Here is a 27,181-nt window from a genome sequence, read left to right on the forward strand (position 1 = left end):
AAGCAGCCAGTTCGACTCTCCATGTATCAGTGCCAAATTCGTGTGAATCATCAACACAGACCTGCTTTGACGATGAAGTGGTTAAATTAAGTGTAGCTGTTCGTGTCTTACAAAAGCATGTGAAGTGTCAGAATGCCCAGAAGCGAAACTATTACGGGACAAGGAAAGTGCCTATAGACAGATTGTTTGAAAATTATTCAAATATTTGGTTTTTCGTGAAATGTAATGTAATCAGCTCATTATAGTGTTTTCAGCACATGTCTCCCACTATTTGGCAGTTGCTTGTCCCACTTAGAATAATATAAAGATGAAGGTCGTACTTGTGGCAACAGGAGACAATGACAAACACAGTAAGCCTACAGAACGATAAACGTGCTGTCGATCGCTTTTGCATGTAGAGGTACGTGTCTGTGCTTCTTACATGTAAATCTGTGTGTTTATATTCTTTTGATATCAACGTGGTAAGCTGCAATTCTGTCCAATGTCACAAGTGTTTCTTCACGAATGTGTTGTAGCTTGCCACTCTATTCATGGTTTTTGTCCATACTTGCGCATATTTTAGAATCATTTTTAGAAACGTACATGCCTTCTGATACCACACAAACTCTTGGAGGCAAGAAAATAACTCGAATAAATCGGAAATTACGTAGGAAATGGATGCAAACAAACATTATGCTTACGACGCGTCTGACGTTCACCTTACCCGCCGCTTGGAGCGCGAGTGTCGCTCCATCTGTGAAACGGCAACAACTTTTACAGCAGTGAGTGTCGCGACTGTTATGTTAGACTGTGGTATTACTGAATCTTTGTGGTCTACTTTGGAGAGGAAGGTACGTGATCACTATCCACCTCCATCATAATTACTTGAACTTGCCACTATTTTACAGGAAGAACGCTACAAGATTCCCTTTGAAAACCATACAGGATCTCTGTTTATCGTTTCCAAGATAGCTGGTAACTATTTTGAATGCCAACTGTTTCTCTACACCGTAGTAGGCATTGTACCCGACTCCGCAGCCGAATTTTTTCACATGATATCTTGCGAACCATGGATGAAGGGTGTCAGACGGATGCCATATTCCTAGACGTCCGGAAAGCGTTTGACTCGGTGCCCCACTGCAGACTCCTAACTAAGGTACGAGCATATGGGATTGGTTCCCAAATATGTGAGTGGCTCGAAGACTTCTTAAGTAATAGAACCCAGTATGTTGTCCTCGATGGCGAGTGTTCATCGGAGGTGAGGGTATCATCTGGAGTGCCCCAGGCAAGTGTGGTAGGTCCGCTGTTGTTTTCTATCTACATAAATGATCTTTTGGATAGGGTGGATAGCAATGTGCGGCTGTTTGCTGATGATGCTGTGGTGTACGGGAAGGTGTCGTCGTTGAGTGACTGTAGGAGGATACAAGATGACTTGGACAGGATTTGTGATTGGTGTAAAGAATGACAGCTAACTCTAAATATAGATAAATGTAAATCAATGCAGATGAATAGGAAAAAGAATCCCGTATTGTTTGAACACTCCATTAGTAGCGTAGCGTTTGACACAGTCACGACGATTAAATATTTGGACGTAACATTGCAGAGCGATATGAAGTGGGACAAGCATGTAATGACAGTTGTGGGGAAGGCAGATAGTCGTCTTCGGTTCATTGGTAGAATTTTGGGAAGATGTGGTTCATCTGTAAAGGAGACCGCTTATAAAATACTAATACGACCTATTCTTGAGTACTGCTCGAGCGTTTGGGATCCCTATCAGTTCGGATTGAGGGAGGACATAGAAGCAATTCAGAGGCGGGCTGCTAGATTTGTTACTGGTAGGTTTGAACACCACGCGAGTGTTACGGAAAAGCTTCAGGAACTCGGGTAGGAGTCTCTGTAGGAAAGGAGGCGTTCTTTTCGTGAATCGCTACTGAGGAAATTTAGAGAACCAGCATTTGAGGCTGACTGCAGTACAATTTTACTTCCGCCAACTTATATTTCGTGGAAAGACCACAAAGATAAGATAAGAGAGATTAGGGCTCGTACAGAGGCATATAGGCAGTCATTTTTCCCTCGTTCTGTTTGGGAGTGGAACAGGGAGAAAAGATGCTAGTTGTGGTACGAGGTACCCTAGAGCCACGCACCGTATGGTGGATTGCGGGGTATGTATGTAGATGTAGATGTAGATGTAGATAGCTGACGCAGGTCTGTTCGGTGGTGCTTGACTCGCAGGTAAGCCACTTCGAATCCTGGTGGTGGATGAAATTTCCACTGCCGCTATTTGGCTGGCAAGTGGAGGAGGGGTGGTTACGTGAAGTTTGGGACCAGCAGTCTTTGTGCTGATGTCCTGGGTTAAAATCCAAACGTCTCCGCAGTGGCATCAAGTGAGGGTATGTTACACTGTTGGTGATGATTTGTTCATCCGATGGGGACATTATGCTCGGCGGCACACTTTGTGCTTTTCGAGAGGTGTAAGCGATGTGCTGGAGCCTGATTTCGCTCTCTCCATTCCCTTCATCCACAACAACACAAACCCAATGCCACACTGTACAATAGCTCATCACAGTCATCCACACGACACAGACATACACTTCATAAAACGTCAGAGGAAGGCAATGGCAAACCTCCACTAGGACACTGTCTTGACCGGGAGTGCAGGATTTCTGCACCTGCTCCCACTACGCTCATTCCCTGGGTATGGGAGTCGTATGTACTGTACAAGAATTACGCATGATAATGTGTTGTGTTCTTGGTGCTCTCATATTTTTGCCCACCAGTACTGTCAGTGGTGTATGTGGATACCGTTTACAAAATTTGTTGCAAATAAAGTTAGTATTAAAGGCGTAATAAATTAAAATGTCATGCCTGAAGTATACTGCAGGAACAAGGAAAATGTAGTAAGCGATAAACTTTTTCCCTTTGGAAGCTATGTTTAAAATTCGTTGGAAGTCGCTGATGCCCCCATTTTGAAATATTGGATGAATGTAGTCGGAATAATTTGCGTGTATTGAGGTACTACCTCGAGACGTACCTACAGTTTCGAACGGTAATACTTTTCTTGCTGTGTTATACTTTTGAGGTAAGATTATACCTCTTAATGAGTAGATTCCGACAGCGTGTTAAATGTCATGGGTACATTGTCACAATGAACATGATCAGATTCCCATACAAGTTTTTCGAGCTCAGAGAGCAACCATCTCACAGGCTTATCTCTGATGTAAGATTCGAATCTGTTGTGGCTTGTGTCATTCGCGCACACAACTTGATATGCAGCTGCATACAGCATATGCCGTTCTGTGAAGATGGTATTGGAGACAAGTGGGCCACTTTCATAACACATCATAGGGGCTAAGAGGCACTCAAAGTCTATGTAAACGACAAAGGGACATAGCTCCTGATGGTGCGCATTTTTAAACTTTAAGAACTTTTTGTCCTTAGTAGGCATTTCCATACATGCCGGTTTCTGGTTGGAGCAGTCAGTAAGGTGCCTTTCAAGATATTCATGGTAAATGAACTGAGGCATCTGTGGCAGAAATGCCGAGAACCATGATGTTGTGACATCTGGGAGGAAAGTAGGCAGGATATGCCTTTGTTTCACAAGTTGCGACAAGGGCAGGGGTTAAAACAGTGATCCAGGAAGTATAGAATAAATTTATTTTTTTTCCACCACTGATCACAAAACTTTCGGTCTTCAGATTACCGGTTTCAGTCAGTAATGACCATTTTCAGATCTGCAGTAAAACGTGGGAAATGGAATAGAACTGGTGAAGAGCGATGTAACTGGATCCCCCAAATAAGTGGACCAGGGACATGTGAATACAAATCAAGATGGAGTACAATGCTGAGTGGTTTACCGAATCGCCTTTCCTGTATCTCAAAAAAATGGCCCAGTATGATGTTCTTGGTAAAAATTCCGCTCACTCTACAACTGACTCTCCCCATGATCTCATGCCAAATTTGGATGGTGCTCCTCCCCTCAACACCACTGTCACCTTTCAGAGCGGGGAAGGGGGGGGGGAAGTGCTTCAGTTCACAGTACAGAAGTGCCTTGCACTTCGGCGGTATACCATGGGTCATGGATATATCCAGGGAGTTCCCTTCCAGACCTGCTTGACAAGCATTAAGAAAAGTGGCCGGATCTCGGTAGCCTATCTTCTAATTATTGATGTGAACAAGTGGGTTACTGTTCCCAGATGCACCAGCGACCACTTAGTAGTCCAGTGCGACCGAAAAACTTACTCGGTGATCCGTAATGGAACGGGCAGGTGTGCTGCTGCTTCTAGACCCGATGTGGTGTCTCGGTGATCTGCGATGTATGTGACACTCTTGAGAAAGGCTAGGGAAGGGAGAGTGCCACGCAGATCACAGCAAATTGGTCGGAGTCATGATGCCATGCTGTGGACCGGTCTGGGACGTCGACGGCCTGGGCTGCACTGCAGATGTCGATGTGCCAGCTGCTGCTGTTGCTTTGTGGCTGGCTGCTGCTTGCTGCTGCAGGCACGTCGTGGGCGGCCGTGGACCGGTCTGATGCTGCCGCTGCTGCTACTGTATGGCTGGCTGTGGCCACATCCACAGAGCAGGCTGTGTCTTCATCATCAGCAGCAGCGGCAGCAGCATGGGTGTCTGTGGAGAGGGCCGCAGCATCATGAGTGGACTGAGGTCCATCATCGTAGACAGACCAGTTGCTGCTGCTGGAGGTGCAAGTCCACCACGCAGCATCTCTTCCACATTGAAACTTCCTGGCAAGTTAAAACTGTGTACCAGACCGGTACTCGAACTTGGGACCTTTGCCTTTTGCAAGCAAGTGCTCTGCCGTCTGAGCTACCCAAGCACGACTCACGACCCGTCCTCACAGCTACAATTCTTCCATTACCTCGTCTCCTTCCATATTACCTGTACAGACAGAAGGAGCAACAGTAATAAATATCTTGCATAGTTTTGACAATAAATACATATTCACATGTATATCGTGTTTCTACTTACATTCAAAATGAGCAGCATCTGAATCAGTCAACAGGCTGGGCTGTATCATCATCATTATCATCATCTGCAACAACAACAACACTGATGGCTGACCAGGCTGCTGGAACACAGATGGCGCACAGGGCTGCTGCATGTCTGGCCACAGCTGCCCCATCAACAACAGGCATGCTGCTCCTACAGGTACAAGTCCACCATGCAGCATCTTCTCTATATCATCTGCACAAACAGATGAAGGAAAAGTATTGAATATCATACATAATTTTAGTAATAAAGATATATGTAGACATCTATAATATTTATACTAACATTGAAAATTAAAAGCCTCTGAATGAGTCAGGAGGATATTGTTGGCCGCTATCTCCAGCAGTAGTCAGTTGAGCTCGACCTGTGTATCAAGTGCATCTAGAAACAAACAAGAAAACATCACGTTAGTAAGCCATGCATACAGTTCGCCGGCCGCGGTGGCCGAGCGGTTCTAGGTGCTTTAGTCCGGAACCGCGCGACTGCTACGGTCACAGGTTCGAATCCTGCCTTGGGCATGGATGTGCGCGATGTCCTTAGGTTAGTTAGGTTTAAGTAGTTCTACGTTCTAGGGGACTGATGACCTCAGTTGTTAAGTCCCATAGTGCTCAGAGCCATTTTGAACCATGCATACAGTTCGGTTGGTTAGTATTGTTAGAAGGCGAAGGAGAACTACTACTACCCACAGATTCTCTGCTCAAAGACTGGAGTCATGTCCCACAAAGTAATGGTGGAGCATGGGTTCAACACATTCACATATGATTCGTTATTGAGCGTTACGAAAACAACTGCACCCAACTGGACACCGGACAACAGTACAAGCAGTTGATTCTCCAGGAAAGCCTGAAATTACACTTGTCTAAATGATTTGGGTGAAGTGATGATTGTTCAGAATGTTGTGGATACTCGTCTAGTATTTTCAAATGCGAGGAATCCAACATCTTTCAACACAAATTGTCCGTGCATGTCATGAAATCCCTGTACATCGGCAACGATGCACACACTTCAAGGTGCAACAATAGAATGCCTCTGGTGTGAACTGTGCCACCCTATTATGTATTCGATGCACAATTTCTGTGAGAGATGGGTAATCAATAATACGATCATGCAACAATAATGTGTATGCCACTGTGTTTTGTGGGAAAAATCCTGATGATTCAAATTCAATGAAGATGTCTGTAGCGCCTGTCCTGATTCTTTTTTTGCTTCGAGCAGTCAGTCACAACAATTTGTGCTGATTCTTTAAACTTCTGTGGGCTGATTATAGATCCCAGTTCATAGCCTCATAGGAAGCAGATCGAAATCTCGAGTACATATCGTACAGTAGACCGATGTTGTTCATATACTTATATAGATATGGTGTCTGTTCTTTCGGACACGACCTGCACCCGTCTAGAACGAAATTAGAATTATACACTCCTGGAAATGGAAAAAAGAACACATTGACACCGGTGTGGTAGACCCACCATACTTGCTCCGGACACTGCGAGAGGGCTGTACAAGCAATGATCACACGCACGGCACAGCGGACACACCAGGAACCGCGGTGTTGGCCGTCGAATGGCGCTAGCTGCGCAGCATTTGTGCACCGCCGCCGTCAGTGTCAGCCAGTTTGCCGTGGCATACGGAGCTCCATCGCGGTCTTTAACACTGGTAGCATGCCGCGACAGCGTGGACGTGAACCGTATGTGCAGTTGACGGACTTTGAGCGAGGGCGTATAGTGGGCATGCGGGAGGCCGGGTGGACGTACCGCCGAATTGCTCAACACGTGGGGCGTGAGGTCTCCACAGTACATCGATGTTGTCGCCAGTGGTCGGCGGAAGGTGCACGTGCCCGTCGACCTGGGACCGGACCGCAGCGACGCAAGGATGCACGCCAAGACCGTAGGATCCTACGCAGTGCCGTAGGGGACCGCACCGCCACTTCCCAGCAAATTAGGGACACTGTTGCTCCTGGGGTATCGGCGAGGACCATTCGCAACCGTCTCCATGAAGCTGGGCAACGATCCCGCACACCGTTAGGCCGTCTTCCGCTCACGCCCCAACATCGTGCAGCCCGCCTCCAGTGGTGTCGCGACAGGCGTGAATGGAGGGACGAATGGAGACGTGTCGTCTTCAGCGATGAGAGTCGCTTCTGCCTTGGTGCCAATGATGGTCGTATGCGTGTTTGGCGCCGTGCAGGTGAGCGCCACAATCAGGACTGCATACGACCGAGGCACACAGGGCCAACACCCGGCATCATGGTGTGGGGAGCGATCCCCTACACTGGCCGTACACCACTGGTGATCGTCGACGGGACACTGAATAGTGCACGGTACATCCAAACCGTCATCGAACCCATCGTTCTACCATTCCTAGACCGGCAAGGGAACTTGCTGTTCCAACAGGACAATGCACGTCCGCATGTATCCCATGCCACCCAACGTGCTCTAGAAGGTGTAAGTCAACTACCCTGGCCAGCAAGATCTCCGGATCTGTCCCCCATTGAGCATGTTTGGGACTGGATGAAGCGTCGTCTCACGCGGTCTGCACGTCCAGCACGAACGCTGGTCCAACTGAGGCCCCAGGTGGAAATGGCATGGCAAGCCGTTCCACAGGACTACATCCAGCATCTCTACGATCGTCTCCATGGGAGAATAGCAGCCTGCATTGCTGCGAAAGGTGGATATACACTGTACTAGTGCTGACATTGTGCATGCTCTGTTGCCTGTGTCTATGTGCCTGTGGTTCTGTCAGTGTGATCATGTGATGTATCTGACCCCAGGAATGTGTCAATAAAGTTTCCCCTTCCTGGGACAATGAATTCACGGTGTTCTTATTTCAGTTTCCAGGAGTGTATATTAATACCTTCAGCTGCTGATGGGCGTTGATATGTATCAATGGGGACAGGAGAAAATGTGTGCCCCAACCGGGACTCGAACCTGGGATCTCCTGCTTACATGGCAGACGCTCTATCCATCTGAGCCACCGAGGGCACAGAGGATAGTGCGACTGCAGGGACTATCTCACGCACGCCTGCCGCGAGACCCACATTCTCACCTTATATGTCCACACACTACATTCGTTGTGTCCCTACCCAACACACTCATTACTCGTGGAAGACATTCGTACCAAGTCCCGTAAGAGTTCGGGTAATATGTGTGCATCCACACAGAAGAGGAAGGTCATGGCCGGTATTGCCAGAACTATATACTTTTATGAGTCTGTTGTCTGTTCTTTCGGACATGCCTAACCTAATGTGAGTCAGTAGTTGACTTGGAGAGGCACATTTGCAAAACATATGCACTCTGCTTAGTACAAACAGGGAGCAGTCAAGTAATACCACTGTCTGTAGTGTCACAGCTCTCTTGGACGATAGTGTTATCCTACAAGGGCAGCCACATGAAGCTTCTGACAGAGGACCACAGTTCAAGTCTATGGTGGAGCCACAGTTTGAGCCTCTGAGTTCACAAAGGACTCGGAGCAAGCCAGCAGCAGGCCAAACCAGGTCTTCCGGCAACATGGTCAGCTCCCCCCCCCCCCCCCCCCCCCCCTCCCAGAAACAGGGAGGTCACATCCCAGCTGGTGCAGAGGAAATCCTCCTACCAGCATCCACTTTCTGCCATTGCAGAGAGCAGGTCTGCGAGGCGCCAGTGCCACTTGTCACCAGAGGCCAGAGCACAGCTGTCACTCCTGGGGTAGTGTGCCCCACCGTGGCTGCTTCAACTGGGGCCTGGGCAACACGGCTGCATCCTCAGCAAAGCAGGGTGACCAGATTGCCGTGTGAGTGGCATTCAACGTGAGCAAGACGACAGACACTTGTACCACCTGAAGTAAAGGAAAATAAAATATTTACAGATTTCCTTAGTGTCATTCTGCAGCCATGAGCTGCCCTGTACCATTCCCCACAGCCTCTACTCCAGCATCCCCATTCCTCTGCTGACTCATCTGGTGTCGGAGTAGCGGGCGTCGTCTTTGAGTAAGGCAGTTGGATCACCTGCCTACGTAACCTACAAGAACCATTCAGATATAGCTGACGCAAGGTATGTTGAGTGATGAACACTTTTGTTTTGGAATGAGTAGGAGATAAGGGAGGTGCAGAGTTACAAGGATGGGTGCCAAGAAGCGATTAAGTATTGTCTTGTTGTAGTATGAGAAATCTGTTTCTGTTTTACAGTCTCACGGGAGTAGGACTCATGATCCACTGGTACCTGTAAGATGCAGTCAATTAATTTGCGAGCCATTCTGCACCTTGTACTGAGTTTTCGGCACTAGAGTGTTACATTTGTCGTCGTTTCAGCGGTAACGCGAATCACTGTTCTGAATCTACACTCCTGGAAATTGAAATAAGAACACCGTGAATTCATTGCCCCAGGAAGGAGAAACTTTATTGACACATTCCTGGGGTCAGATACATCACATGATCACACTAACAGAACCACAGGCACATAGACACAGGCAACAGAGCATGCACAATGTCGGCACTAGTACAGTGTATATCCACCTTTCGCAGCAATGCAGGCTGCTATTCTCCCATGGAGACGATCGTAGAGATGCTGGATGTAGTCCTGTGGAACGGCTTGGCATGCCATTTCCACCTGGCGCCTCAGTTGGACCAGCGTTCGTGCTGGACGTGCAGACAGCGTGAGACGACGCTTCATCCAGTCCCAAACATGCTCAATGGGGGACAGATCCGGAGATCTTGCTGGCCAGGGTAGTTGACTTACACCTTCTAGAGCACGTTGGGTGGCACGGGATACATGCGGACGTGCATTGTCCTGTTGGAACAGCAAGTTCCCTTGCCGGTCTAGGAATGGTAGAACGATGGGTTCGATGACGGTTTGGATGTACCGTGCACTATTCAGTGTCCCCTCGACGATCACCAGTGGTGTACGGCCAGTGTAGGAGATCGCTCCCCACACCATGATGCCGGGTGTTGGCCCTGTGTGCCTCGGTCGTATGCAGTCCTGATTGTGGCGCTCACCTGCACGGCGCCAAACACGCATACGACCATCATTGGCACCAAGGCAGAAGCGACTCTCATCGCTGAAGACGACACGTCTCCATTCGTCCCTCCATTCACGCCTGTCGCGACACCACTGGAGGCGGGCTGCACGATGTTGGGGTGTGAGCGGAAGACGGCCTAACGGTGTGCGGGACCGTAGCCCAGCTTCATGGAGATGGTTGCGAATGGTTCTCGCCGATACCCCAGGAGCAACAGTGTCCCTAATTTGCTGGGAAGTGGCGGTGCGGTCCCCTACGGCACTGCGTAGGATCCTACGGTCTTGGCGTGCATCCGTGCGTCGCTGAGGTCCGGTCCCAGGTCGACGGGCACGTGCACCTTCCGCCGACCACTGGCGACAACATCGTTGTAGTGTGGAGACCTCACGCCCCACGTATTGAGCAATTCGGCGGTACGTCCACCCGGCCTCCCGCATGCCCACTATACGCCCTCGCTCAAAGTCCGTCAACTGCACATACGGTTCACGTCCACGCTGTCGCGGCATGCTACCAGTGTTAAAGACTGCGATGGAGCTCCGTATGCCACGGCAAACTGGCTGACACAGACGGCGGCGGTGCACAAATGCTGCGCAGCTAGCGCCATTCGACGGCCAACACCGCGGTTCCTGGTGTGTCCGCTGTGCCGTGCGTGTGATCATTGCTTGTACAGCCCTCTCGCAGTGTCCGGAGCAAGTATGGTGGGTCTGACACACCGATGTCAATGTGTTCTTTTTTCCATTTCCAGGAGTGTAAGTGGTGAGGCATAGGAAATAAGATTGTTTTGTTCTATGTTGTATCTGAGTGGCTTACTATAGTAATTGTGAGTAATAGTGGCATGACCAGGTAGAGGAGGTTTTCTTTTTGTGGTCGTGCAGCTTGAGATTTGGGATGTTGAATAGTGAAAGCAGCACAATGGCAGAGTCAAGGATGCAAGGCGTGTCGGAACCTGAGGTGATGCGGATTGTATTGGAAAAATGATCTCAAGTAAGAGCACATAATACGCATTTCAGTTATCAGTTAGTAGACAGGGGTGGGCAATTGTCTGCCACAAGGTTGATTGTGCCATTTCCTGGTAGAGCATCTGAGGACGTGCGTTCTTTTGTAGAGGGTCTAGAGACGTCAGCTGTGATGAGTGGTTGGACTGATAATCAGTTGTTGCACAAAGCTAATTTGCGGTCAGCAGGTGTAGCTAAAACACATGTGAGGTGTTCTGAGGCCTTGAGAAACACGACGGAGTTTGACCAGATGAAGGAAGGGTTGTTGCAGAGATATAAGAAACAGAAGAGCTGACGATACTTTCGGTAGAGGTTGACTGCGATGATGGTAAAGAGGCAAGGAGAAATGGTGGAGAAATCCTCAGACTGGATAAGAGAGATGAACGAGCACACTTACGAACTGGGCCAGAGTGATGGGGAAAAAGGTTCTGGTACAACACACTGAGCAGAGGGCACCTGACGTCTTTTTGAGGGTGTTGCTGGTGAATATGCCTAGAAAGGTGCGTAAAGTGGTGTTGAGGAATGTTTACTCTGCCATTCCGTTAGCAGTTCAGTAGGAAGAAATAGACATAGCAACTGGAGTACCTGATAAGCGGACAGTGTTTTCGACTAGCACAAGATGTTATAAATGTGGTTGTATGTAACATGTGCAGAGACAGTGCTGTCAGCCACCAGGAATAGGGGTAGAAATGGTAATCAGCAACGTGGAGCGTGGAGGGGTGGGTGTGGTGATGTTAAGCAGTTGTTAAAAGGCACCAGGTCCACCTAATAGAGACCCCATTTAATTTCAATCTACGAGAACGTATGCAGAGTGGAAAGTCCAGTGCTAGGATTTACAGGAACCACGAAATTTAAGTTTTTGTTGGTCAGAGGAGGGGCATGTGAAAGTGGCTAGTAAGAGCCTAGTAGATCAAAGGAAGTTGAACCCACCACATTATAGATTGTGTAGTGTACGGCATGGGGAGGTCACATCGTTAGCTTCAGTGCACGTGGATTTTCGAATAGGGAAGTTTTAACTTGATCAGTGCATGGAGGATGTACCACTTGTGAGTGAAGGCTATGACATGATTCTAGGGATAGATTTCTTGTTTCAGTATCATGAAAAAATTGACGTTCGACAGCGAACTTTGAAACTCAGTGAAATGTTATTGCAACTATGGGAAACCGGAATTGTCGTGAGGAGTGTCCAATGTAATGAACAAACTATTTAAACCACTTACATTAGCATTAAGGCTCAATTCACAAGACTGTGTGTGTAGTGGCATCAGGAAGTCACTTCGGGTGAATGTGGAGTCAAATCTACACGTAAGTACAGTATGCGTTGTCAATCCATTAGAAGAAAATGATGTCTTGAATCCATTAGATTGTTTTCTGAAATGTTGTATTGTATGCATACAGGAGAGGAATGGCGGGTGAGTAGTACCCATGACCATGGTAGTTATAGCGCCATAGAAGTGACTCTGAGGAAAGGGATGTTGATAGCAAAACGCCTGGAGTACCACGAAATGATATATATTATGAACTCTTTTAGAAGACATATAATAGATTAGCTTGTGCTTAACAGAAAACCGTGTAACTAAGAAGTATATAAGAGCAGGTAGAGGTCGACCCATGGACTGGGACTTCCCATGGGGGAAACTGTAGTTTTAGTGTGAATTTGGAGCAGTGGATTGCTGCCGTACCTGTAAGTCAGGCTCGGCCTCATGATAATAACTCTGTGCAACATGAAGTACTAAATTATATCGGGCCAACATGGGGCAAGAGATGCCGAAACTGCATGCTCAGTGGGACTGCGAGTAACTCTTGTTGCAAAGCGCCATCAAAACTAGCACACTGGCGCTAGCCTAATATGTTTCAATAGTTGACTAGGAGAGGCGCATTCGCAAAACGTATGCGCTCTGCCAAGTATAAACAAGAGGCAAAGAGTCAATCAAGTAATACTAGTCTCTTTAGTGTCTCTTGGACGATAGTACTATCCTACAAGGGCAGCCACATGAAGCTTCTGATAGAGGACCACAGTTCCAGTCTGTGGTGGGGCCACGGTTCGACCCTCAGAATTCGCAAGGGATGCGGAGCCAGCCAGCAGCAGGCCATACCAGACCGTCTAGCAGCACAGTTAACTCCTGCCCGGAGTTGAGGGGTCGCATTCCGGCTGCTGCAGAGGACATCCTCCCACCAGCATCTGCCGACCGCCATCGCAGTTGGTGTGGTGCAAGTGCCACTGGTCACTGGGGAGCAGCGTGCGGCCATCATCGAAGAGTTTCCTGCTGGGGTAGCGTGCCTCACTGTGGCCACGGGCAACAGGGCTGCGTCCTCAGCAAAGCAGGGCGACCAAACCGCCGAGAGAGCGAAATTCGACGTGAGTGGGACGATAGATACCTGTACTGCCTGAAGGAAAATAAAATGTTCACAGATTGCCACAGTGTCACTCTGCAGCTGTGAGCTACCCTGTGCCCCATACCACAGCCTCCACTCTATCATCCTCGTGCGTCTGGCGACCTGGCTTCTTCACCATGATCATTAAGATATATTTGAACCCTTTCTTGAGCATAGATATTCTCTAATAGTCACAAGATCGGCCCTCCACAAATCTTCCAAACCAAATGTTAAGGCTTGCCAGCACTGGATCAAAAATGGTTCAAATGGCTCTGAGCACTATGGGACTCAACTGCTGAGGTCATTAGTCCCCTAGAACTTAGAACTAGTTAAACCTAACTAACCTAAGGACATCACAAACATCCATGCCCGAGGCAGGATTCGAACCTGCGACCGTTGCGGTCTTGCGGTTCCAGACTGCAGCGCCTTTAACTGCACGGCCACTTCGGCCGGCTGCCAGCACTGGAACATTCTGTGAGCAGGCCTGGGAAGCTCATGGGCTACCATATCCATTATTGTTCAATAATTCATGTTTCTCGAAGCTTTGACATGACTGATATTATTTTGTTCGTGTGTACCGTATTCCCTGCTGGGGCTGATGCTGTCTGTGGTTCATTTCCATACCCCCTTTGCCTGTAGAACTGTAGAACCTGTAAAAACTGTAGAGAGCGAGATCACAGAGAAAATCCTTTGTGGGTAATGCCACCTATTGGCTTGAGAAACATATAGCCGAGTTTGAGACCTCCAGAAGGCAGTTATTTTCCAGATTCTGTGCTGCTACTACGCTATGTACCTTAAGTGAATAAAGCAAGGTGTGTTTTTCCCCTAAAGAGTCTTTGTTTTTCAGACACAGCCCCACATCCTGTCTGACAGTCTATTGATGCAATATATAAATCCCTCATATTTGGAGTCAGAGCACTGCTTCCGCTGCCCCCATTGCCACTGCTGCCTCCACTGTCGCCGTGGCCCCTGGAGGCGTCAGCACAACCCAAAGGGATGTCTCTGGCCCCACACTGTCTACTGTCACTGATTTGATCAGTACTGAATGACTGTCAGATACAGTGAGCCTGTAACGCAAACCGTTTATTGAGTCCCCGACAAATGGCTCAAACTGTACATAGTTCATATGACAGTAACGGATGGAGTGAGTGAGGTCCGACAAGCTGTGGCTGGGCAAACCGCTGCACATGTTATTGAAATAGATACACCGAGTAGAAAATAATCATTATTTTCTATTTTACAACTAAACAGCGCTGTTTAATGGATAGAGGCCCATCAATCTGACATCCAGTATACACGTCATAAGATTTATAGCAGATCTTATACATAACAAGTAGTTCATTATTTTGAAACATTTGAAGCAGTAAGTCAGATGTCCCATAGCCGAAGTATAAGCTGTGTAGGAAATAGCTAATAGTATACTGCATTTTTAACTGTTATGTCTCTCAGTAAGCTTCCTTTAAATATCCAAAAGCACTTTCCAAATATTTCGTGATTTCAGCCACTCGAATTTGGAATAGGTACTCGTAAGTCGCTCGTTGTCGTCTCAGACTCCGTAAGTCTCCAACTGAATCGCCATAACTTTTCATGAATATCCGAACGTCTAGGGGATCGTCTTCTTGGATACACCAAAGTTGTGCAGTCACTGTTATCCCTAAATAGCGGTGTAAAAGATCGACACATCAGCGGATCTGACCTGCAGTATACACTCACTGCCCTCACTTGAGTTAACGACGAGCATAGTCGCTCCACAAATGATCATTACCGTGCTCCTTCTGATGATGAATTTACCGTAGGGGCCAGCGAGTCCAACATTTATTTATTAAAGTTGCACGCACTGCTGCAATAAATATGTATGAGCAACAATTGATTAACAACTCACTCAGTCGTGATATAAGTGGCAAAGGGCTAAGATGTAGAGGGACTAGCAGCAGCTGGAGGTGAAGAAGCCACATAATGTGGCAACTATATTGCTTATCGTTAGCTACAGATAGAACACCACAGGCTGTAAACGCATTCTTTATATGATGTCTGACCTAAAGTTCCATCTGGTAGTTGTCTTTGAAAATCCACGATTTTGTGATGCTGAACTGATATTATTCATGGATGAATGATATCGTCTATGTGATACATCAATACATGTTTCTGCATTCTTCCACAGGAACGTGCATTCGCCATCAGTGATGCTGGGGGATCGTACTGTCACAGTAGTAGACTTCCCTGGAACAATTAAAATGTTTAACACCTGAGAGGGCATATATCTGCAGGAATAGACGTTTAAGAATCTGGTGTACAAAGTCATTGTAAAAGTATGCTATAGACTGCCGACTAAGGTGGCAATCGTGCATGGCAATTGTACATTCACTGATTCTACGAGACATTGTGGAGTAATCTCCTAGAATCTGCTCGCTAAATTCTGCATCCATCGGAAGAAGCCATCGCCTAATTGTGTGATTCATGATACGCCAGAATGGAGCTGGAAATGTATGAGCCAAGTGTGCCAGATATAGGCACGGAACTGTACTTGTATTTCAGTCTGTTCATATATCTTGCATAATGTGTTTTACAAAAGCTTAGTGTAAGTTCCCTATTACATACCCTGTATGCCAAAGGGGCACATAGCTGCAGTCATGGTGGAGTGGACGAAACATCACTTTCACTAGAGTTTTCTGGTAACCGACTGGTCCTGCAATGACGATACTGGTAACCAGAGGAGGAAGAATGAAAATGGTTCATTACTTCTCGACGACTTACCTGCTTTAATTGTGTGTTCTTCAGGTTGTGGAAAGACTAAATTCTAACAATGTTAACATGTCCCGAGAGGTCCACTTCGAGCACATACACATTTTTTCCCCTGAAAACCCTATTTCAGCCAAAAACGAGCTATTGCCGGAGATACTGAACGACACTGGGGGGGGGGGAGGGGGGGGGGGGGGGGGGAATGTTCCGGATGTTCAGCGACAGGAGCGATATTTCACCACCTACAAAAGTGAAGCCAAATAGTGTATTCATATTTGACGATGTCACAGTGGAAAACCAGGATCAGATCCTGAGATATTTCTGTTTTGGTCGCCATATGCTAGTCCATACATTTTCTTTGAGCCAGACGTACTCAAGAGTCCTGAAACAATTGTTCTGAGATAATACGAAACTTATTTTTAGTTTTCAAGCAGAATAATTAGTCTCTACAGCATATTTACCAATCTCATATAGGAACCGACATGTCATTCAACGAATTCATCACCGTATGCGGGAATTGCTGGAGTAACTGCCAGTATGGTTCTCTGGTTATTGCTAAAAGAAAGAAATTGGATGAGGATCGATATCTACAATACGTCGATGAGGTTCTGTATAAAAGGCAGTGTACGAAAACGTAAACCTTAGAGTATATTGCATCCTGATCATACTGATGGGATGAAGCGTAAGCCAAACATACGTTTAAATGTTGACAGAAAAATCGAGACTATCAGAGCAAGTGTAACGGAACTGGATAGCGGCGTCAAGGCAGTAACTGCAAAAAGTGAATGTCAACTGAATATAGAATCCAACAAAGTGAGCAAGCAATCAGCATGAGGTTAATGGAATTGAATGGTATTATCAATGCAGCAGCTACAAAAGGTAAATCTCAGATGAAAGACAGATCCAGAAAATCGAGCAAGAAATCAAGGTTAGCAGAATTAGAACGCATTATTAATACAAGAGCTGCAGAAGTCGAAGAATTGAATGGTAGATTCCAGCAACATGAGGCATCTGTAGAGGAAAAAATTGAAACAGTGAAAGTGCCAATGCGCATTTGACGGAACTGGATGGGTTTATCAAGGCTATAGCTATGAAAATTTAGTTGTACAAATCCCTGATGGGGGATATGAATGAGAGAGTCCATCAAAGTGAATCTGAGACACAAGAGCTAAGAAGGCGAACAACCCATCACCCCCAAAGTACATAAGATGTGTACTGTGTCGAAATCTGATCGGTATGTGACAGAATGTCGACGGAATGCAAGGTCATAGAGGTGTGGAAAGCCATTCACCACAAATTGTGACTCTTAGAACTGGGAAGCTGGATTGTGAACAGTCTCTCTCTGAAACATTTAGATCCATAACAGAAAGTATTAAACAACTATGCTGTCTCTCATGGTGATGGCGTCGGATGGCGGTAAAAAAAGGCGAAGAAGAAGAAGAAAATATGAGGAAGAAGAAGGATACTCTGTCTCCAGTTTCAACCGTCTCAGTGCTAGCGAGCTATAGACTACATACAGGGTCAGTGAAGATCAGCTGTAGTTGTTGGGAAAGCTACTTATATGCTTCACGAAGGACAAATCCACGCTGGAAACAGAGAGTTTGAGTGGACACCTGATTTAGTGGAACTAATATTTCTAAAAATATCGAACACCCAAAAGCATTTACTGAAAGAGAAGAGGTTGAATTTAACTGATGAAACGATAGGATAAAAAAATGCAACAAATAAAGCATGCAAAAGGAAATATATAATCTCTAAAATAAGGTTGACAGAAAGTGCAAAATGGCAAATAGGTCTGGCTAGAGGACAAATTAAAGACTACTGAAGCCTGCATTCCTAAACGAAAGATACATGCCACCTACAGGGAAACTAACGAGGCGTTTGGAGAAAGGCAAAGCAGCTGTTTGAAAATGCGCAGCTGAGATGATAAGCCAGCGCTAAACTAAGAAATAAAAACTGAGAAACGGTAGAAATATAGAAGGGCTGTACGAGGGAAATGAACTTGAAATCAATATTAAAGAAATTGGAGAGGAAAACTAATATTATTCATTTCACTTGGATTTGTGTGCATATAAGTAATTCAGTTAGCAACACTGAATTTCTTCCTAATCTTTTGAGAAAATGCACATCACATTACAATACAAGACAGCATCACACCGACATTTTAACTACGCAGAATGCAGTAACAACCCTCTAAACGTCTTGAGCACCCAAGAATAGCTGCAATTAAAATTCTAAAAATTGCAAATAAAAAATTAATGATGGGTGTGATACGTCCACTGCAGAACCTCAAGATTTGTGACACATGATAAGAAAAGATAAAACAGGGGAACCCTTACCTGGTATTTTTGTTGTGATGACAAAAATAGTTGTATAATATAATATAATTTTCATTATTTCCAAATAAATGCAAGTGGATATTTCTTATTTTATTTCTTCCTTCTCCTTGTGCTTATTTAAATATGTTATTTTCCTGTTATTAGATGTCACACTGGCGTATTACATGCAACATGAATTTCAGTATTCTCACAAGAATGTCCAGTCACACATCACCACTTCTGAAGTATCTTTGCTTACTGGCAGATAAATAGAGAGTTAGTTAAATTAATAAAAACCATGCTATGATTGGGTATGAGATTTTCCACATACCCTAATTCTGGACGAGGGACAAGAGGCAGACTACATGATGTGGTTAATAGCTTCACGAAAACTTAACACATGCACATATGTATATACAAAATTGGGCATCATCAGTATTTGACAGCTTGTTGTCCATAAAATATTACTGTGACTGCCACATAAAAAATGGTAATGAATATTCAGTCAGATTTTGTAAAAGCATACGTGCAGGTTCGACTTGTGAAGAATCAAATAGACGACATGACACGATAAACAGTTGGTTGCCATGCCGGAAAACCATGTGAACACAATTTCCTGATACATCTACCTCTAAAATAAAAAAAATCATTAAACACATTCAACATGATTATTTTAACAGGTTCACTACAATAACTGGAGACACCGATGTTTATGAATGAAAAAATTATTATTGCATAAAAAATTTAAACACAAGAGATTTCTGCAGTATACCTCTTTGTACATTGAATGTCAAAACAGAAGTGAATCATAATAAGAGGAATTCTCCACTTCCTAATAAAGTCATGTGTTTCTATAGAAGAATGACCGTAGTTTGTGTACAGAAGGTTTCTTATCTTGTGTCATTCATACAGTCTTTGAATTTTTCATTAACATTTATCGTTTAATCATTGACATTATATATATTACTCGTATCACAAGAGTTTATTACCATTTGATAGTTTCCTCATGAAAATAAAGAATAAAATGTCTCTTATTAGATATGTTTTAAACAACAATCTAACCTCTGTCCCCTGTCTGTGACTTTTGCTGCACCAGCCTCTGCATCTCGTAATCATCCTCTTTCATTCGCGTCCTAATCACCACCTCGCGAGTCCCCGCAACTCTTTTGCGCCACAACTGCCTTCTCATCAAAAATATGAGTCCACCAGCGCCTCCCAATGATATATTTGTTTCCAGACAAGATTTCGTGTTCAAAAACGCCGAGACTCCAACAAGCAAATGAATCACTTTTACTCCCCTCTCTTCTAAATAACTTGCTGCCGAGCATTGTCTCCATGTCGTCAGAACTACCACTCCAATAGGTGCTCATTCTACTATCAGCTAGCCTCACATTACAGGTTCTTTGAAAATGTAAAAAGCTTGCTAAGATAATAGTAGCTGACTCTGCTCCAGCGTCCATCCGTAATGTAGGTCAGAGCTATTTCTGAGTTTTTTAAAAGGAAAATCAGAAGATGTTTATCTCCCCAGGTATGTCACTTAACAAGCTCCTAGAGAATATCTCTCGCTGACAGAGTTCCATCTTTTGGAATGAAGACAATTTTTGAAAACCAGTCTTAGTCAGCTTCATTGATCTGGAGTCTTCACAATTTTCTTCAAACGTTCATTTGAAAAAATCGCATCTGTGGTGTCATATGTGTCTGTTGATTTCCTACAATGATTTGAATCTCATTTGCAGTGTTGTCCTGTGAAAATTAAAACGATCGACATTTTACTTATGTGGCTTACTACCGTCTGACTTTGGTATGACCCGTGCTACTCGACTGACACAGCACATTAAAACATGGCAGAAACAGAAATCAGCTTGCGTGAGCAGAATTGCGTTAATACGGTAAATCTAAATAAATTAAATATTAATACTACAGGGTGTGGCAGAAAAACTGGTTGATCTGATATAGCAAATCATGCTGAGGATTATATTGTAAACATTTTCAATCACAACAATGAAAGGCTTGCATATTGCCATTTCACACACTGTTTTGAAAATGATGTCTTATAGCTGGTCACCAATGTTATGTCGACACTCACACAATCCGTGTAGAAAATCGTTCACGGCTCACTCAAGCATCAGTACAGGAATGTTTCTGACTTCTACATGAATGATGTCTTTCAGTTCAAAAATATTGTGTTTAAACGTTTAGCACACTCCCCTGTCTTTCAGGAACTGCCAGAAGTAGTAGTCACAGACTGATAAGTCGGAAGATCTGGGAGGCCACAGAATGTCCTCATTGCTAGAAATGATGCAGTTACCAAACACTTTGCGCTCTGCATCCTTTGAACTTTGAGCAAAAATGAGTTATAGAACCATCTCCCTGGAACCAATGCTCATTTGCAGGAAACTGTTCACGTTTAGGTGCGAGGAATGTGTCAACCATGGCAGCATACCACTGAGATATGACTGGTCGTTCGTCCATGTTTCGAGTAGGCCCTGCAGCCCTCTACGGTGAGAATTTCAACCGGTTTAAAACACGATGCGACCTCTGATGTTTTAGACATAGATTTTTTGCATCTATAGCATGAAACAATTTATTCTACAGATAATGTGAATCCCAGACGTGAAACAACTGCGCCGAGATTAGTTACTATCTTCAAAGAAGAAAGAGCCGATTATGCCCACTGAAGAGACAGTACGCCACACTGTGGTTTTCTGGCTTTGCAAGGGGTGTTGACAGACATTCTCACCACTGCCGCAATTTGTCTTACAGAACGCTCCAGACTGCTGCTTACAGTACGTTGTACCTCCTCTATTCGTTCCTATGAGCGAAAACTTCTGAGTCTTCCTGACAATTTCAACGTAAGTGCACTTCTGTTGCTCCTACGTTTTTCACTCATACCTGATCGCATGTGTCGATCGTACAGATCATTCCGTCTAATGTTGAAATTACTACGGTATTCCCGTCTAACGGTAGCAACGGTCACCAGCGCTCCACTGCAGCAAATTGTGCATCTACCTGAAACATATGACAAACAGTGTTGCCAATAATACCATTCCACTTTCGGTGATTAATTAAAACAGCCCATTTTTCTGCCGCATCATGTATTACGACAGTATTACTTCTTACGTTTGGCAATATAGACCGATGCTGAAAATTACGGTGTTCGCCAGCTTCAACATTCAAAAATAAATAAAATTTAATTGTGACACAAACTCAACATCTGTATCACTCAAATTCTAGCAAATGGCGGAGTGATGTCTGTGCTTTATTTAAGCACTGCATGCGTCTGCTGTTATGCGCTAAACCTGAGAAACATCAAGTAGCCCATACTACCCACCGGCTCATACTACAACCGCCGTTTCCCTGTATCCTCCTTCGTTTAAACAACGAATCTGCGATAGAAAGCCACAAGGTAACCTGTACTCCCGTGAGGTACATGGCTGCAGAGAATGCGTGGGTGATATTTCGGGAATGATACGTGTTTCTGATGTTCCAGGAATGAGGCGTGTATTGTTCTCTCTCTCTCTCTCTATTATTATTATTATTATTTTTGCGAAATCGAGACGTCACACCGCCATGTGGTGATATCTCTGGTTTCAAGCACGCTATGCACAGATTAGCACAAGCTAAAATTGGAACTGCAGAAAGTGAAATTTTGGTTAGGTGTCCTGGTAGCGGGAATGTGTGAACAGAATGTGCTGCACCCTAGCGCAGTTGTTCTGAAACTTTTTTGCCCTGGGCCCTCATTCATAAGGAAAAATTGTGTCAGGCCCCAGCCAATTTTATTACCAAACCTTGTTTTTTTTTATATTTTCTTTGCCTTCCCTCTGTTCAAATTCAGTTAGAAGGATTTTATGCAACAGAAACAAAAATTACATGAATTATTATAACGAAAATATAGAACATTTTCATTTTTTCAAAAACTATGAAATTAACAAATATTTACAATTCAGTAAACAAGGATTACAAGAGCATTAAAAATTCATATTGCAAAGTTCAGTGTGATGGATGAGCTTGCTTTTGCGAAGAAAGTTTCTCAAGATGTGATTTAATAGCAGAAACAGTCACAACTACAGTTCCTTCCTTACATTTAGTTTTGAATGGTAGTTCGACTTAATAACTGCTAAAGCTGAAATGCTTGCCTTGCACAAGTATGTTGTCGCAAGAGGAATCAGGTTCATCAATGCATTTTGGCTCAGCGTTGGGAATTCCTTGCTAATATGTATCCAAAACTCCAACAAAGACACTTCATTTAATTTACTCTTCATTGAAGTATTACAAGTTACATCAATAAGTCGTTCCTACTATTTTCCATCTAGACATGGTGGTCCATGGGCATTTTAGAATGGATTTCTGATCCAATTAAATTTATGAAAGTCATCGTTGAAGTACTTTTCGAAATGAACGTTTAGTGTTGGAGGATCGTGAAGAACGCAGGCTTTCATCTCCGATGGAAGTAGCGGATTATCTGTGTCTAACATTCTTTTTAGTACTCTACCGCTTGAAGGCCATCTAACATTACTAAGAAAAAAGTGCATTTGAGTGTGTTCAGCACACAGCACTTTAAGAAGCCCTAAATTTATAAATTTTGCCTTCATAGTACTAAATGTTTCTACAACTTCTGTAACAGTGGGCTTAGTTGTTTAGTGGACAGAGCCTCTCGCTGAGTCACGCAGTGAGTCCTTAATGCATCAGGAGCTACAACTTTCGCTTGTAACCCACCATTAATTCCAGACATTGAGCGAGCTTCGTCTGTGCATACTGATCATGTCAAAAAGGCTTTGAGCTGCAACTATGTTCAGTATCGGCCTAATGAAAACGTAATTCGTCTCGAATATTTAACTCATCAAATAAACGAACATAAGCAAGTCAAATGAGGTTCTTTAGATCAGTCACATCGCACACTTTAAGTGCAAAACAGCTGTTACACAATGTATCAGTTAATGGCTCGAGTAAATTGTCAGAAATGTCTAAAATTCTTCTACGCACTGCATCATTAGAGACAGGAATGCCTTTCAATCAAATCGCAATGCTTACATGGGTTCCCAAAACCGTATTTCGTAAACTGATTTCCCAATACGGCTTTTGGTTGGTCATGTAAAATTCCAAAATCTGTTCGGGAAATCCGCTTCTTGCTGCCGGTTTTCCATTTTCGCAATCAATTTTCGCTGCCATGTAAACTAACAACCGTTTTCGAAACGTGTTTGGGCTGTCAGGTTGCGACTCGTTTTATGAAATTTCGGCTATGCAGGGGTGTCTTTTTGCATAGTAAAGGAGAAGTAGAAATATTACATTGAGTATGAAGCTGTCTCCTTCTACTACTTAACTGAAGAGAAATAACGATTGTGCCGACTAAAGCAGAAATTGGAACAGCTGATTTCCGAACGCCATATTTGATAAATCCGCTTCATGCCTTAACATGTAAACGTGACAGAGAAAAACCGTCTCCGGTAATCGGTTTTCGTGTTCCAGATGTGTCGCATGTAGAGGTAGTGATTGGGTCACCAAACATCGTTGATGCACTATCAATTGCTGCTGGCAAAAAGCAGAGTTTCTGCAACCGTGTGTGGTTTCTTGGTTTTAGCAATCCTAGGTGAAATCTGGTAAGAGGCTAAAAGGACCTTAGAAGTCACATTCGTCGTTTTAGCAATGTCCTTTTGGGTGGGCAATAAAGCATTTAGCTTCCTGATCAAAAAAATATTTTGGTTTTCCCGTTAATTCAAGATGTTTGGTTTCGAGATGTCTCTGTAACTTGATAGGCTTCATGCTGTCACCAGGTGAAATAGTTAAACAAATTATACAATACGAACGATTTTCACCATTGATTGCAGTTTTCGTGAAGCTTACACGTTAGCAATAAATACGAGAAGTTCTCATCATACCTGCTCCTTTTCGCCTTTGGAGTATCTTCCTCTTCTTCGCCAGTTGATGTCTTCACGTCTGTCACTAACCAAGAACCGCTTCATATTGCAGTCAAGTCTCCCTCGCGAAATCTGAAGCACTAAAAAGGAGGCGTCGAGACATGCGAGCCAAATCTTGCACTGCGTATGATAGTCGAGGATACAGTCACAGCACAGCCGGCAAAGGGCGATTCCATCCTCGACCGACGTCGCCCTATCATTTCAAACAATGCTAAAAGCATGGCAGCAGTTTCGTTGTCGTCGACCGTTTCTGGTGTAGCACCGGCGTTGGGCGAAATCCAGTCCAGGTCAGCATCTTCTTTGTTCGAAGGGAAAGACAAACGTAATTGTTAGTTACTAAGACCGTTTTTTTTAATACTTAAATAAACCGCTCCCCACTGTCATATTGTTCGCCCCACCATCTCCGTGGGGGTGACGCCCCATACTTTGATAGCTACAGCTCTAGCAGATTGTGTGTGGTGTGATTGGTGTAAAATAAGTATGGTTTTCTATAAGACATACGTGCCCTTGGTGATTAAGATAATAGTAAGGGACATTAATAACGGTGTCTTCAACTATTGACTTTTACCTGAAAACAAAGGAACATTTTAGTTCTATGTAGGAAAATAAAGGAACAAGGAGACAATACAATGCCGTCTGGACTGCAACACGACCATGACCGCTACTCTTTAAGAAAAATTGAATATTTGTACACTGACCAGTTTTCATTGATTGATAAATACTCGTTATCTCTATCACAGACAACAGCGGGAGGCGTAAACTGCTTGCCCTGAAGGAACGACCGTGACAGCTCATCACAATCGACATCTCTCAGTGTTTCAATTTTGTGAACCTATTGACTGGCAGATATGCTCAGTTTCCTCTCTTCAAACCATGCTGACCACCCTGCGCTCCCTAGTGTGAAATGCAGTATCGTGTATCTTGCTGACTTCTAATGTTATTCGAACATTTTTTAATTTCTGCGCACCTTTGTAATCTGTACTGTCGAAAACTAATCCCATCAATCTACATACTACATTACACATATTGCTTAAGGAATAGCACCTTTCTCTCGTGGTCGTGCGGTAGCGTTCTCGCTTCCCACGCCCGGGTTCGATTCCCGGCGGAGTCAGGGATTTTCTCTGCCTCGTGATGGCTGGGTGTTGTGTGATGTCCTTAGGTTAGTTAGGTTTAAGTAGTTCTAAGTTCTAGGGGACTGATGACCATAGATGTTAAGTCCCATAGTGCTCAGAGCCATTTGAACCATTTGAATAGCACCTTTCTTCCAAAAGCGGCACAATACCGAATGAACATTTTATGTTCAATTTGTTGAACAGCGGCGATTACGAACTGTTTCACCGTTGAGTTGGATATAACCTTAACTTCAATTTCACATTCTTCTCATAATATGTGCGAAAACTTTAACCTTCTCAAATATCTCTCGTTTTATAAGGTATTGCTAATACGATGCTGCAAATTTAACATTGAGTGTGTGTGTGCTTTTTGCCGTGAAATATTTCTTCAACCGTTTCGCCTTTGTATGCAGAACAAGCTTCAACGAGGACGAACTAGCCTTTCTCTTCGTTGCAAAACGGTTGTTTTAAGAAAATCTCTTTCAGTGTTAGCGAAGCAGCAAAATGCGCGAATAGTTATACAACGTCACGACAGGCCTGCTCTATGCTCACATTCGCCTTTGTTACTGTCACAGTCCGTCTGAGATACTGCACCAGACGCTTATTAACGTTATACGAATAACAGTTATCATGTTACACGCTTACAATGAACATATTTAAGCAACTTACTGTGATTGTAACTGCGTAGGGTTGCTGACTTCTTAAAAACGTAATGGACGCTTCCTCCCTCAACATTTCTTAACTTCAAAAACATGATGGAAGACCTGAAATACGAGTCCCATTTTACAATCTGGAAGAGAAGTTCTGCAGCATTCACAATGGGCTGAGGAGATCTGTGCGGCAGTTAGTTGCATTGGGTAGTGGTGCGAGTGGCGGAAAGCGACTCCTTGCGAGTTCGGTACTTGTAACGGTAGACCTTTCGCAGCATTTAAAATCCCGCCTCGACCAGGCGACCTCGACTCTGTTGAACCAGGCTGTCACCAGAACGTCAGACGCTAAGAACGGAAACGCCGTCGATTGCGCCTGAACAGAGTAACGGGATCTGCCCAACAGTTACTGAATCCGCTATATGTCGCTGATGCTCGTACGACAGCTCACACGTGAATTAGCAGTTATTGTAAACAATAATGTCATTAAGCTGCTACCACGAGAGACTTGTTGTGACGCTCGATCCACGTCCGTTAATATCTATGTTAAAGAAACGTTGGTAATTACATGAGGTATGTTCCGTTCTCTGCGGCTTAAGCAGTGCGCTACTGAGCAAGCAAAGATGCATAATTCGAATATATGTCCGTTGCTTTGAGAGCCAGCAGTAGTTCTGTGTGGTCATTACATTCCCCAAACACTCCAATAGTGATAAAATGTACAGACAAAAATCACGCTTCCGATCTTTGTAATGACCAGATAGCCTGTATTACACAGATACATACTTGGACGTATTGATGCAGCGATATATACTGCATTTATTACCTCAATCAGCAGGCGTATGCTGGTTTCGATTACGTGGCGTGAACTTACACTCTTGAAAATGCAGAATTGATATTTTGGCCTAATTCGTGACTATCTCACGCTATCTATTTCTCGTGCTCCAGCAATGTTACGACCATACAATTTTTGTTCTTATGTTTATTGGCATTTGGGGAATGCCATACACAAAGAGTGACCTATACAATAGCATTCTTGCTGGATGCTACGCAAACTACAGAAATAGCTTGACGTATCTGACTGGATTTTAGGTAGGAAATTATTGGAGTTTGGACTCT

The sequence above is a fragment of the Schistocerca serialis genome, chromosome 2 (assembly GCF_023864345.2).
Source record: "Schistocerca serialis cubense isolate TAMUIC-IGC-003099 chromosome 2, iqSchSeri2.2, whole genome shotgun sequence".
In the NCBI taxonomy this organism is placed as follows: domain Eukaryota; kingdom Metazoa; phylum Arthropoda; class Insecta; order Orthoptera; family Acrididae; genus Schistocerca; species Schistocerca serialis.